The sequence below is a fragment of the Xenopus laevis genome, chromosome 5S, assembly GCF_017654675.1.
Source record: "Xenopus laevis strain J_2021 chromosome 5S, Xenopus_laevis_v10.1, whole genome shotgun sequence".
In the NCBI taxonomy this organism is placed as follows: Eukaryota; Metazoa; Chordata; class Amphibia; order Anura; family Pipidae; genus Xenopus; species Xenopus laevis.
In genome coordinates, this window is record NC_054380.1 from 37,687,907 (window position 1) to 37,703,168 (window position 15,262).

The 15,262-nt window shown below is 38.7% G+C and overlaps 1 pseudogene; it reads left to right on the forward strand.

Annotated features, from left to right (window-relative positions):
* The window catches only part of LOC108717405, an 86,916-nt pseudogene that overhangs the window by 25,326 nt on the left and 46,328 nt on the right, over positions 1-15,262 (forward strand).

Sequence of the window (15,262 nt, forward strand, 5' to 3'; positions counted from 1 at the left end):
ATGATGGGGTCCCTAAAATTAATTTGCTGTGGGGCCCAGTAACATTTAGTTATTACACTGAACCGAATCCTAAAAATCATGTGACTTTTTGTCACATAAACAAGAAAGTATAAAAAAAACATGTTTGCTGTGCAGCTCTCTTTTGTCTCTCATTTCCCTAATTTGCATATGCAAATGTGGATTTGGTTCAGTATTTGGGCCGTCTATTTTGTGAAGTATTCACAAGTAAATAGTGGATCTGTTCTGGTGCTTCAATCTGTAGCTTGTTGTTTTTGTACTAAATAACAAGCAAGAAGATGTTGGAAGTTCTGTAGTGCTGAAATGCCACAGGCTGGGTTAAAGGAAAACTATACCCCCAAAATGAACACTTAAGCAACAGATAGTTTACATCATATTAAGTGGCATATTAAAGAATCTTACCAAACTGGAATATATATTTAAGTAAATCTTGCCCTTTTACATCTCTTGCCTTGAGCCACCATTTCGTGATGGTCTGTGTGCTGCCTCAGAGATCACCTGACCAGAAATACTTCAACTCTAACTGTTACAGGAAGAAGTATTAAAGCAAAAGACACAACTCTGTCTGTTAATTGGCTCATGTGACCTAACATGTATGGTTTGTTGGTATGTTAGTGTGCACAGTGAATCCTACGATCCCAGGGGGCGGCCCTTATTTTTTAAAATGGCAATTTTCTATTTATGATTACCCAATGGCACATACTACTAGAAAAGTATATTATTATGAAAATGGTTTATTTACATGAAGCAGGATTTTACATATGAGCTGTTTTATGCAATATCTTTTTATAGAGACCTACATTGTTTGGGGGGTATAGTTTTCCTTTAAGGAGTTGTGACTGCTTGATTATATTGTACCATTCTTGAGGCTAGCAAAGGAAATCTATGATAAAAAAAATAATTTGCATGTAGGTTGTGAAGTGCATTTAGTATTGCCCATCAACCATTTAAATTAGAAGAGGTAGCATTGTCATTAGCACAGAGGAATCTATCATACTGACACATACATCTGTGCTTATGCAGGTATCCTTTACATTAATATTTATTTGTCCTGGGACCTGTTCTAACCTTCTGCTGTATTTCTAATTTGTTACTACAGATAACAGTAACTTTTTCTTCATGACAAAGATGTCATTACATGAAAGATAGGGAATAGTGTTCTGTTTAAGGGCAGAGACACACGCGCAGATTTGGGGAGATTAGTCGGCCCAGATTTGCTCGAAGTTGCCTCCGGAGGAAACTCTGGGGCGACTTCGGAAAACGAATTGCTCCGAGTGACACCCCGCCAGTGATTTAGATTCTAGCTGGCAGGTGGCAGTTCACAGAGATTAGTCGCCCCGAAGAAGATGTGATTTGTCACCGGGCGACTAAATCTCCCAGAATCTGAGCGTGTGTCTCTGCCCTTATCCTGCATTGCAATAGATGTTTATATGCAGCCACAAGACAAGAAAGAACCTGTGAATCTTCAGGTTTTTGCATGGACATTTCCATTTCATGCTTTTGTTTGATGAGCCTTCAGAGAATAAAGGCGATACGTTGTGATTTACAGAGCTGAATTTTAAATCACAGAATAAGAATTCGACCTCTGGTCTGTCACCAGAACCAATAAATGACATCACATTCTTTATTGTTAATATCTGCACAGCATTGGCTAAGCACACCACTGAATTCATTGGCCTTCCTACAATGTCGGAGTTCACAGCATATTTATAGCACGATAATTTAAATCAATACTTTGTAATTCAGTTTAAAGAGCTGCATTAACTTGAAATCCAATATAAAATGTAATTGCCAGGTTTCCTCTGGTTGCAAGCCTTACAGCATTTTTTTAATGACCTTATCAAAGTTTTATTCTATGTATTAAAGGAGAACTAAACTCTAAAAACAAATATGGGCAGAAACGCCGTATTTTATATACACTGAACTTACTGCACCAGGCTAAAATCTCAGACTCTCTATAACAATCTATAATGATTGAGGCCTTAAAATTATGCACGGGGGTCACCATCTTGGTTTTCATTAGGAGTGCCTTTTATTATAACATTGATATTATATATATATATATATATATATATATATATATATATATATATATATATATATATATATATATATATATATATATATATATACAGGGCTGCCATCAGAAATCACGGGGCCCCGCACAACAAAATTTTCTGGGCCCCCCTCGCCCCCCTTCCCTAAGTATGAAGGCCACACAAGAAACAGGCATTAAAACATTAAGTGCCCCCCTACAAGTTAAAAAAATAACTTTGGTGCCCAGGCCCCTCCTACAAGTTTTGGTGTCAGGTTAAAGAAAAAAAACATTTGTGGCCAGGGCCCCCACACATTTAAAAAATAAACAATGAGCCAGGGCCCCCACACATTTTAAAAATAAACAATGAGCCAGGGCCCCCACACATTTAAAAAAAAAAAAATAGCCAGGGCCACCACACTTTTTTTAAATAAACAACAATTAGCCAGGGCCCCCACACATCTTTAAAAAAACTAGCAAAGGGCCCCCACACATTTAAAAAAAAACAATTACCCAGGGCCCCAAACATTTAAAAAATAAACAATGAGCCAGGGCCCCCACACATTTAAAAAAAACAATTAGCCAGGCCCCCACACATTTTAAAAATAAACAATGAGCCAGGGCCCCCACACATTTAAAAAAAAAAAAAATTAGCCACGGCCACCACACTTTTTTTTAAAAAACAACAATTAGCCAGGGCCCCCACGCATCTTTAAAAAAAACTAGCAAAGGGCCCCCACACATTTTAAAAAAAACAATTAGCCAGGGCCCCCACAGATTTTTAAAAAAAAAAACAATTAGCCAGGGCCCCCACAGATTTAAAAAAAAAAAAACAATTAGCCAGGGCCCCCCACACATTTTAAAAATAAACAATGAGCCAGGGCCCCCACACATTTAAAAAATAAAATAAAAAAAATTAGCCAGGGCCACCACACTTTTTTTAAAAAACAACAATTAGCCAGCGCCCCCACACATCTTTAAAAAAAAACTTGCAAAGGGCCCCCACACATTTAAAAAATAAACAATGAGCCAGGGCCCCCACACATTTTTTAAAAAAAAACAATTAGCCAGGCCCCCACACATTTTAAAGATAAACAATGAGCCAGGGGCCCCCACACATTTTAAAAAAAAAAAATTAGCCACGGCCACCACACTTTTTTTTAAAAACAACAATTAGCCAGGGCACCCACGCATCTTTAAAAAAAACTAGCAAAGGGCCCCCACACATTTAAAAAAAAACAATTAGCCAGGGCCCCCACAGATTTTTAAAAAAAAAACAATTAGCCAGGGCCCCCACAGATTTAAAAAAAAAAAAAAACAATTAGCCAGGGCCCCCCACACATTTTAAAAATAAACAATGAGCCAGGGCCCCCACACATTTAAAAAAATAAAATAAAAAAAATTAGCCAGGGCCACCACACTTTTTTTAAAAAAACAACAATTAGCCAGGGCCCCCACACATCTTTAAAAAAAAACTTGCAAAGGGCCCCCACACATTTAAAAAATAAACAATGAGCCAGGCCCCCACACATTTTAAAGATAAACAATGAGCCAGGCCCCCACACATTTTAAAGATAAACAATGAGCCAGGGCCCCCACACATTTAAAAAAAAAAATTAGCCACGGCCACCACACTTTTTTTTAAAAAACAACAATTAGCCAGGGCCCCCACGCATCTTTAAAAAAACTAGCAAAGGGCCCCCACACATTTTAAAAAAAACCAATTAGCCAGGGCCCCCACACATTAAAAAAAAAAAAAATAGCAAAGGCCCCCCACACATTTAAAAAAAACTATTAGCCAGGGCCCCCATACATTTAAAAAAAACACAAATTTAAAAAAAAATAAAAAAAAAAATATCAAAGGCCCCCCACACATTTAAAAAAAACTATCAGCCAGGGCCCCCATACATTTAAAAAAAACACACATTTAAAAAAAAATAGCAAAGGCCCCCCACACATTTAAAAAAAACTATCAGCCAGGGCCCCCTTACATTTAAAAAAAAAATAAACAATTGGTCAGGGCCCCCACAAGTTAAAAGAAAAAAAAACTGCACGTACCTTAGCCAGGGAGTTCAGATGCCGGTATCTTCAGTTTCTTGTGCTCTGATTCGCCAGTGAAATGTAAGTCCCGGTAAACCCGCATGGTGATTGGTTAAAGTAGAGGGGAGGTTCAAACTTCTCCCAACCAATCCGCATGTGGCTTTACCGGGACTTACAGTTAATGGCGAATCAGAACACAAGAAGCCAGTCATCGGAGCTCTGATGCAGGGGCCCGGCTGTGCAAGTAAATGCAAGTAAGTGCAAGTAAATGCAGCACGGCCGGGCCCCCCTTAACTCCCCAAACCACCAGGGCCCGGGACAACAGTCCCCCCTGTACCCCCCTGATGGCGGCCCTGTATATATATATATATATATATATATATATATATATATATATTATTTAATAAAAAATCGAGTATATAAAACTCGCACAAATTTTACCTACTCGAAAACTCGAATAGAATTTGAATCGAATTAGACTAAACTTTTCTCCCAAAAAATACTTGGATGCCAGTTAGGCTAGTAACATGTCCAAATTGGTCCCTGGACCTCTTCCTTTGACTTATATATCAACTCGGCAGATTTAAGGTTGTGAATAGACTGATTTGAATTTTTAAAGAGCCAGAGTTTGATAAACCTCGAAATATGAATTCTAATTAACATTCGAATCGAGTTCGGATAATTCACAATAAAGATTTTAATAGTAATTCCAAAAAAAAAAATTTGAATTCACAATTCAACCATTAATACAGCTGACCTGTAGTGATATCTTGCATTGTGCATCAGGGAAAGCATAATTAACATGGAACCTTTGGACCACAGTGTGGAAGTAGGGATGCATCGAATCCAGGGTTCGGTTTTGGTATTTGGTAGGATTGGGCGAATCCAAGTGCCTGGCCAAACCAAATCCAAATCCTCAAAATCATGTAACATTTCGTCATACAAACAAGATGGTCAAAAATTTTTAACCCTTCCTGTCCCTAATTTCAATATGCATATGGAAATTAATTTCAGGATTCGGCCGAATCCCAGAATAGTGAATTCAGTGCCTTCCTATTTGGAAGTGTAATTTAACACTCTTTGTCCATATAGAAGTATGTTCTTCATATAAATGTAGTTAATAGTTAGCACAGGTTGATGTCGAACAGGGGTTACATATTCAGTGAATCAGTATCTAAGTATAAAGTGCACATGAAAGGGAAGCCATAATGTGATCCAAGCCAGTCACATACATATATATATATATATATATATATATGTGTGTGTGTATATAGCCGTATGCCCCCATAAATAATGAGTTAGAGACTTCAGTCCTGCTTGGAACTGTATGTAGCTCAGTATATGGAAGACAACAGCATAACTATGTTTACAATAGTGCTGTATAGTTATACAGTACATTCAATTGATAAATCTTAGGGTCAAAGAATCAAGAACAGTAACCTAAATCAAATCATTTAAAAGAATAGTAATGGAAAACCTGGAACACTTAAGAAACACAACTAAACTGCATCATTTGGGGCTATATCAAAGGTAAATGACATTACACAGAACTCTGAAGCTTTCAGACCTATGAAACCACAAGTCCTTTGATTCCATCCTTATTTATATACGTATGGTCTCTGTAGTGTGTTTGATATAATGTGCATATGTTTCACGGTACAGATTAATGTGCACATCCTGCACTGCGTAAAACTGATTTATTTATATAATAAACAGTGTTTAAACATTGTATTAAAGCTAAACCCCACAGTCCATGCTTTTGATAATACTAACTTTTATTTCTCAGCTAAATACTGACATTTGTGGCAAAGTATGGCGTTAACCAGCATTAGGTCAAATCAGCACCCAGGTAAACATTTATTTAGTGCTCAGTCTTTCAAAAGTATTGGTAGTTGGAGTTCTATAGAGAGTGTTTAAATACTAATACAATCTTCTGTCTGCAGTGTTTGCTTAATCCCAACCCAAGTTTTGGGCTCTACACACTACCACCCTTCTCATAATAACCAAACTTGAAAAAGGAAGTGCTCAACGTGTAGAACGAGCTATGATGCAAACTCAGGTAAGTCTGGCCTGTTCTGTAAATGTATATAGTGGTGTTATTTCATATAATGTCATGTAACAAGTCTGTGCCTAAATGCCAGTACAAATGTGCCTATTTTATTTTCATAAGCATTTGCTTTACTATTACTATAAATATGAATGTGTGGCCTAGTCACATTTTGTAGAAGTATATTTAAGAAAATGAATGCACCTGTAACAAATTAGGACAACTATCAAAAGGAATTACCTTTATTGCTATTTTTTGTTTTTTACATTTGTATATGGATTGCAAAGAGTAGGCTACCAAGGGGCACTTCACTGGTGTTACATATGTGTAGTATAGTAGCTTGGGAATCAATACTGGAATATCGGAAACTGAAACAAACAGTATTTTTTTTTACTGAAAATTTGCCAGTTGTATAAAAACATATAAATATTAGTACAGGTATAGGATCCCTTATCTGGAAACCCGATATCCAGAAAGCTCCGAATTACCGAATGGCTGTCTCCCATAGACTCCATTTTATCCAAATAATCCAAATTTTTAAAAATTATTTCCTTTTACTCTGTAATAATAAAACAGTAGCTTGTACTTGATCCCAAAAGATATAATTAATCCTTATTGGAAGCAAACCCAGCCTAATGGGTTTATTTAATGTTTCAATGAATTTCTAATAGACATATGGTAAGAAGACCCAAATTACGGAAAGATCCGTTATCCGGAAAACCCCAGGTCCTGAGCATTCTGGATAACAGGTCCCATACCTGTATAACAATACAATTATATTACATATAATTATGATATTATTATTTAAAGTCCTATTTTAGAACAACATTTAGAATTCATTATATTTGTCAACGTTTCTTTCGTTTCATTGTGTTTATCATTAAAAGAGTCACGTTATGCATCGAGTGGAAATATGCAGGGTGCACTGCAGAGAACCGAACACTTCTGTTGATTTTTATTATTTATTACAGAATTAAAGATTAGGTAGTCCTTGCCATGATCGGTATAGCCTTTCCTTTGCTATTGTTTTCCACTGATTCAAACCTCAAAATTTAACAGAAAACAAGGTGAAAAGACCATTTCTATTATCAGACTAGACCACCTTTAAAATTTGATAGGTCAAGAGTTATGTGTTCTGCAACAGAATGAAACATGTCCTTGACTTTTAATTCAAGTCTAACAGGGGCGGCTTTTTAGATGACGCCCCCCTTGCACCTGGAGCTTACCTTTCCATGTGCCGGAGCAGGTGTGGGAGGGGGAGCCGCATCGCTCGTGCAATTGCGCTCTCTGCACTAGAAGAGTCAAAATTCAGATATAAAAATCTGAATTTCGCCTCTTTAATTTACCAGAAGTGACTTTTTGCCACCCCTGCCGGCTGCTACCGCCTATCAACTCGCCTCACGGCAGCAGAGCTCCTGACTACTAATTCAGGCAAATAGCAAAAACACCTGTGGGCAGTCATTTCCAAATCTTTACCATAATTATAGTTACCACAACACATTTATGCAAACGCATTGCTTTGAATGCATTGATACATGTGCCAGTTTTTAAACACTTTCCTGACTTTCCTTATTTTAATAAATCTGGCCAAAATCTTCACACAAAGCAAGTGAATATAGTAATTTAGGCCAGGTTTTTTGGAGGAAAAAAAAAACATTGTCGAAAGAAATCCTGCTCAAGAAAGTTTTAGAAAAAAAAATTTGAAGAAAACACAGGGAGGCCCATTTATCAAAGGTTGAATTTTAGTGATTTTAGAGGTTTTTTTTAAAACCACAAATAAACTCACTTTCTCTAAAACCGTGAATGTCATAAAGGTTATTAAGGGGTACATTTACTTAGCTCGAGTGAAGGAATAGAATAAAAAATTCTTCAAATTTCAAAGTATTTCTTTGGCTACTTCGACCATCGAAATGGCTACTTCGACTACGACTTCAACTTTGAATCTAACGATTCAAACTAAAAATCGTTCGATCGATGGATTAAAATCCTTCGATCGTTAATTAACCCTCGATATTCGTCCCTAAGTAAATGTGCCCCCACAAGATCCGAATGGAAAAACCATGAACGGGAAAAAATACAAGTGGGAAAAACTTTCAGAAAAGTTGCGAAAATTGCAACTTTTTTAACTTGTCGCACAACACCTAAGACATTTTACTATTGTCACTTAAAAACATCCAAAAACCTCAAAAACCCCAAATCAAAGAAAGATCTTCCAGTTGTAAAAGGGACATCTGCCCATTGACTTCTACATGATTTCAACAGGTTTTAGCTGCAATTATTTTTGTATATACCGAGTTTTGTCTTATAATAACTCCCCGAAAAAAAATCAATTTTTTTCCACTGCATTTTTTTGTGGTTTTTGGTGACAAAAAGCCTGAACCGAAAAAGTTGATATTATGATATATTGGCCCCATAATGAACTTTCTTGGATCACCCCCCACAGCTTTCTGTTATACAATACCTTTCTTAAATCTGTGACCAGAAAGGTTCCATCGGTTGAGCATCAATTATTACAGCATAGAGATGATATTCTAATGGATTACCAAAAACGACTTCACCCTAAAGGTGATTAAAACACAACTTATACTTACAATATTTATCAGTTTTCAGTTGGCTTTCTTTTTATGGACCTATAGGGGCAAACTCACTAAGATCCGAATTTGAGCCGGCGACAGCTTCGCCACACTCCGCTGCACTTCACCAGGCGTAGTTTCGCCAGCACTACGCAAATTCACTAAAATGCGAAGTTGCGCTCAGGGGGGAGAACAGTAGCGAAGTTGCGCTAGCGTTAATTCGTCAAGCAAAGCGAAGTTAAATGATGCCTAATTTGCATACGGCGCCAAGTTAAAGTACAATGGACGTATATGTAGCACCAAATACATTAAACTACTCAAACTGGGAAAGCTTCATAAAATAAAATAGAGTTGTTATTTTGCCCTATACATGTGCCATATGTATAGTTTAGGTGCCATATGTTAGGAAATGTAGGGGGGAAAGAGGGTACGATCTTTTTCAGCCTATCACCCTTAAAAAAGGAAAAGACTCCAGCGTTTTTTGGGACTTTAGAAATTTTTTTTGAAGCAAGCCCTATCTACTCTATTGCACTTCGCCCGGTCTCAGATGGCAAAGGCAAGTCTGGCGCAAGAGGTAACGTTCAGTAAAATGCGCAAGTTAGGGAATTAGCATAGTTACGTCCCATTCGCCATAGCGCAACTTCGTCTGGCGTAAGGGTGCAAAGTAGCACTAGAGTAGGTCCACTTCGCTAGTGAATTTATGCCAGTGCCCATTAGTAAATCGGCGAAGTAACGAAATGACGTCACGCTGGCGAATTTGCGCTAGCGTTAGCCGCTTCGTGCTTTAGTGAATTTGCCCTCATAGTCTTCTTTAATAATACATTTTTATTTAAATAAAAGATTCAATGCACAGGCATTTAAAGCTATCAGGGGAATCTTGTAGGTTTCTATTTTTAGAGAGAATGGAGAATCAGATACTTATGAGGTTGATTTTCATATCTGACTTTAAGTAGTACCTTGGTGAGCCCAGGAAATATTGCTATTTTAACTCTGCAGCCATAAAATCGTTCTGTATTTAATGTACTTGTAGGTTTGGAGGACGGCATCTGCAATTACAATTCTAGGGCGTACTACCTTACTTGAAAATATGCCTCTGTATTATTAAGCTTACCGTAAGTCCAGCTGGTCTGTGGTAAACAGTCTGTTTTGATTTTTAAGTATGATGTTTTGTCTGGAGATATTATTGTTCGCAAGTGTACAGTGGTCTGCATATAATATAAGTATTCATTGCCATTTTGCATAGCTCATAGCATAGCTCATACACTAGAAACATTTGGCTAAAATTCAGTGTGAATTGAAAGCCTCCCATTGTTCCAAGGTTGTTTTTCTTCTGTTAAATGCCAGCGGCTAAGCTATTGTGTTAATTGTCTCTGCATGTATACGTCTACTTCTCTGTGTTTTGAGAAGATAAATGAGTCCCCCTTTTAAATTTAGAGAATGATCATATTACTGCATATTTTTATACTGGTATCAGGAATGCCTGTGGAGGTCTCCTTGCACAAGCGATTACCGTAATATAAATCAACTAGTTTGTTATATGAACTGCATAATTTGTAGAGGTGTGTTTTATATGGTACTTTTGGCATGGTGCCTAACGCTTAGTTTTATTGGTTAAGTGTTGATGCCATGTTCCTTCCTGTGTTGGACTGCTTTCCTTGTATGCATAATTACACCCAGATCCTTTGAGCAGTAGAAGTTGGAGCTGACATCCAAACTGAAATATGCACACAAAAACAGGAAAACATGTGCATGTGAACTAATTACTTGGTATGCCCATGTTGCAAAGATATAGCTTGACTATATAATAAATAACACTAACAATAAAAATCAGAACTGCTTCTACTGGAACTTCAGTTAAACAAAGATACAATTCCAACTAGACACCAGTAAGATAACAATATATTGATAGATTGCAGTATTTCAAAAGACCCTGCACTGAATTTCATAGGAGCTAACAAATATAATGTTGTCTTGGCAGACAGGCCCTCCCTTTGTCAAGTATCTCAAAGTGACATTATGTCCTTACAATATGGATTGTTATTAGCAGAGTCGGGCCAACCCGGCCAGGCGCCCTAGGCAACCTGGCGGGCCACGGCGCCGGCTCTGTGCGTGCTTGACTGCGCATGCGCAATTTTTTGCCAGCGCGCATGCGCGTTTTTTTTTGCCAGCGCGCATCCGCAAAATTTCGCTGCAGCGCGCATGCGCAGAAGCGCAAGCCAGTAGCAGTCGGGGAGAGCACGGGGACAGAGCAGGTACGTGCCTGGCGCCCCCTCAGCTTTGCGCCCTAGGCACGTGCCTACTCTGCCTACCCCTAGTTCCGGCCCTGGTTATTAGGTATCCAAGTTTTTAAATACGAACACATGCTGTCATATAATTCTGCACCTGTTTATCGGTTTTTGGCAGAAAGTTCATCAAATCTGGCAATATTAAAGGGGAACTATCGCGAAAATGAAAATTTAATATCATCATACTGAAATAAAAAACTTTCTAAATGCAAACAATTAAATATTCTGCCTCGCTTCTGAAATAATCAAGTTTATCTTCACTATTCCATAGGGATGTCGTGGACTGTTCGCCCGCGAACTAATTCGCGCGAACATCGACCGTTCGCGTCCGCCGAATGTTCGTGAACGTCGCCCTCTCACCCCAGAGCAGCAGATACATGGCAGCCAATGAGGAAGCTCTCCCTCCTGGACCACCCCCACACCCCCTGGACCACTCCCCTTCCATATATAAACTGAAGCCCTGCAGCGTTTTTTCATTCTGCCTGTGTGTGCTTGGAAGAGCTAGTGTAGGGAGAGAGCTGTTTAGTGATTTGAGGGACAGTTGATAGTAACTTTGCTGGCTAGTAATCTACTTGATACTGCTCTGTATTGTAGGGACAGAACTCTGCAGGGATTTGAGGGACAGTGAGTTTAGGTTAGTTAGCTTTGCTGACTAGTAATCTACCTTCTACTGCAGTGCTCTGTATGTAGCTGCTGTGGGCACTGCTTCTGATCTCATCTGCTGACTGCTGTAATAACCCAATAGTCCTTGTAAGGACTGCTTTTATTTTCTTTTTTGTTTTTTTACTTTGCTACTATAAGAGCCCAGTGCTATTAGTCTAGCTGTGTTGGGGAGTGGGACTGGTGTGCTGCTCCTCCTAGTAGTTCACCACTACCAGCACCAACCAGAGTCAAAATTGTTACAAAGTATCTTATTTGCACCTGTTAGCTGTTCTGAGCTCTCTGCCAAAAGCTAATTAAGTTAGAAACTGTTTTTTTTCTGGCTGTTCAGTTCAGAGAAAAGAGGGACTTTCCAGTACAAAAGAGGGACAGGGGGTTGAGTGGTCAAAAGAGGGACAGTTGGGAGGTATGCAAGTGCCACCTAGCTGTGTGAGCTTTTTCACATTCTGTCTAAATAACAATAATAATTCCGTGTCCGTAAACATCACCTGAGTGATGTTTTTACAGCAGCAATAATATATTCCGTACCCACTACTGTATACGTTGCCCTTGCAGGCATTGTTTGCCCAGTCTTTAACCAAGTGCCACCTAGCTGTGTGAGCTTTTTCACATTCCGTGTCCAGAAACATCACCTGAGTGACGTAGTGTGATTTCTGCCCTTTACAGCACAAAACGCAGCGCTGTGTCAACAATGTATTTTTCAGATACATTTTTGCCCTTGATCCCCCTCTGGCATGCCACTGCCCAGGTCGTTGCACCCTTTAAACAACTTTAAAATCATTTTTCTGGCCAGAAATGTCTTTTCTAGCTTTTAAAATCCGCCTTCCCATTGAAGTCTATGGGGTTCGCGACGTTCGCGAACCGTTCGCATTTTTGACGCAAGTTCGCGAATATGTTCGCGAACATTTTTTCCGCCGTTCGCTACATCCCTACTATTCCATCTTCTTGCAGCAGTTGGGTGTCAGATGAATGATCCAATATATCTTATAGGGAGGGCTCCCTTTCCTAGCAGATGTATTAGAGCTCACTCAAATAACTGATTTCAGTCTAACAGAATAACTGCCTTTTGCACAAATTCTGCATGTAGAGAGACAGGATTTCTGGTAATCTAGTGAGCTCTAATACATCTTCTAGCAAAAGGAGCCCCCCTATAAGATATATTGGATCATTCATTTGACACCCAACTCCTGAATGAAGGAGGAGAAACAGATGCTGAGAGGAAAAGTGAAGATAAACTTGATTATTTCAGAAACAGCACAGAATGTTTAATTGAGAAAGCATTTAGAAAGTTTCTTATTTCAGTATGCTGAAGCTAATATTACATTTTCATTTTCACAATAGTTCCACTTTAACTTTTGAAATTCATGTTTTTGTTTAAAGGGTTCAAAACTTTTTCAGTTGGAATGAATAGTTTGCAAAATAAGAATTTTTAAAGAACACTTCCAAATAGGAAGAAGCACGTTGTGTGCTGGGAATTCTCTATACCTAATGGGATACATGCCACCTCCCTAATTACTGTAGCGCCAAGTGGAGAACATAGAGGCTGGGGTGTGCATGTGGCAATCTCTTTACTTAAAGAAGAATTTTTCCCATCACAATTAATTAAAAAATGATTCCTTTATAAATCGCTTACCAAATGTGGGATCAGCACAGATGGAGACTGTCAGCAGCTCCAGAGGTCCACTATTAAAGTTCCCCTTTAATATATGTGACTCAAGGGGTTTATGGCCTGCATAATCAAAAGTAAATATCTACAAGCTAAGGATGGATCATAGGGGATATTTTCTCCTAATGAAAATCTCTGGATCCTTCAATGGGGCTGTAAAATAGTAGGTCACCCCCACCCCCCACCAAGGATTGTAATGACTTAACTGATAATTAGCAGATTAGTAGTCAGCACGACTTCCACTCCCTTCTTTGGCTGGGTGCACGTCCTCCAATGGCCACTTTCCACTGGCAATACTGGCACAGAAATTAGTCCAGCACCCACAGTTTTCGATAAAACGGCCTTTATTGGACCAAGGGCATTACAGCAACGTTTCAGACCAAATGGTCTTTTATCAAGCTTGATAAAAGACCATTTGGTCTGCAACGTTGCTGTAATGCCCTTGGTCCAATAAAGGCCGTTTTATCGAAAACTGTGGGTGCTGGACTAATTTCTGTGCCATGACTTAACTGATACCCCAGGCACCAACCAGGGATATTTGCAAGAAAGCAATCCTTTTCCTTCCTTCCTTCTTTCTTTGCGATGGCGCTCATACGGAATAGAGTTAAAAGACGTCTTTTTCTCTCTTCTGTGCATGCATCGCCTGCTGGATCTTGATGAAAGAAAAAAGGGAGGAAGAGTATGACCCACTCGCAAATAACCCAGGCCAGTGCAGTTTTCTGCTAACAGAAGCACCAGCCTGGGGTATCAGGTAAGTCACTACAATACTTAAGGGGTACCCTAACATTTAGTACCTCCATGGATAGGACTTTGCTTAAAAAATACACCCATCCCCAAATAGGATTGGGGTTAAATAAAAGCAAACAGTTGCAGCAAAGTTGAGTTCAGGAAGTTGCTTTAGTTTTCTGCCTTTGTTTTGGCCAACCACTGTCCTCAATGGATCATAAATATGCCCCTTATTATAATTGACCTTAAACTTGCTGACATCTCTATATTTTGCTAGAACTCTATTTAAGTTTGTGATAGAGATAACATGATTTGTGATAAAAAGCAATATAATGTCAGCATAAGCAGCTCGTTTATGCTGCCTACCTTCTATTATCCCACTTGTGATGGTTTCTAATAGCTGTCAAATATGACTTCAGGTTCATAATTAAAAATGTGGGGAGAAGGTGGTGGCCCAGCATCGTATCATTTTTTTCTGTCGATGTCAAATGAAAGCTCTCCATTGACTCAAATTCTTGCTATTGGGTTTCTGCATTAAAGGGCACCTGTTGCCAAAATATGTAATCCCCAACCAAAGGTGCAGGCTAAGAGAGCCTGCACTCCGCTGGAGGTAACAGTAGTTTTTTTTTTAAATGCCTCCGACCAGTGCTAGGGAGGGAGCTTCTTATTCGAGAGGCCATGCGCATGCGTTCTGATCGACATGGCCGCTCGCATCGGGAGCTCCCTCCCTTGGAGAGTGTCCTACCACTGATTTTTAAAAAGAAAAAACTAACCAACCGGAGTACGGGCTCTATTAGTCTGCATAGTTGGTTAAGGATAATATATTGTGGCAACAGGTGCTCTTTAAGGCTTATTCGAGTTACACAAGCAGTCACTAAAGCCAAATGTATCCTATTAAACACCTTTTTTTTTGGACTCTGTAGATAACACCAGAGGGACTTTTTTTTAACCTTGGTTTAAAGGAGAATACTTTTTCATTTGTTTGTGTTGTGACGCCTCTCTTCTGACCAAATTAAATTTTTTTTAGAATTATAAATAAAAACAGATCATAAAATGAATTTTAGAATAATAATTTTAGAATAATGCTCTATTAATGAGATATATGTGTATGCTAACTGGCATCTACACAAAAGCATATAGTACTTTTAAGAAAGTTTAAGCATAAACAGGGTGAAAACATTTTATTATAGCATTTAATTATGAGGTTATTTG